The sequence below is a fragment of the Lupinus angustifolius genome, chromosome LG05, assembly GCF_001865875.1.
Source record: "Lupinus angustifolius cultivar Tanjil chromosome LG05, LupAngTanjil_v1.0, whole genome shotgun sequence".
Lineage (NCBI taxonomy): Eukaryota > Viridiplantae > Streptophyta > Magnoliopsida > Fabales > Fabaceae > Lupinus > Lupinus angustifolius.
In genome coordinates, this window is record NC_032013.1 from 33,660 (window position 1) to 34,238 (window position 579).

Below are 579 nucleotides of genomic sequence, written 5' to 3' on the forward strand. Positions count from 1 at the left end.
ACATAGGTTTCTTCAAGATGAAGTAAGCTACCTTTCTTCAAGGCCAAGTAACCAAATTAAGCACATAGCATGCCATGCTTTAACTTGATTACTTTTAGCAATTCATTTTGAGCTTTTGTCTTGAATTTTGGCTTGAATTCTTATCCATCTTTGAATTTATTCTTTAATATTCAATTTCCTACAAAACTCAAAGAAAATTTGGACAAGAATTAATAAAGAATCAATTTATTTAATCATGCAAAATTCATCTCAGAAGTGTTAATTTAAGTTGGTTTTCTACAATTTGCATAAGATAAGTGCCATAGAATGATGGTGAAAGTGTATACTTTTGGCACTTATCAAATTCCCCCCAACTTAAAACTTTGTTTGTCCCCAAACAAAAGGTAAAATAACAAGCACTTGGCTTTGGAAAAATTATGTTTGTACAAGATCAAAACTTATGCATGATTCCTTTTAAGTTCCATGAGATGTGTTTATGATTATGTGACTTTGACTCATAATGCTTCCAACTAAGAATTGAACACATCTTTTCAAAAACTCATTTAGCAATTCACTTATTAAAAATGTTATCAATCAAAG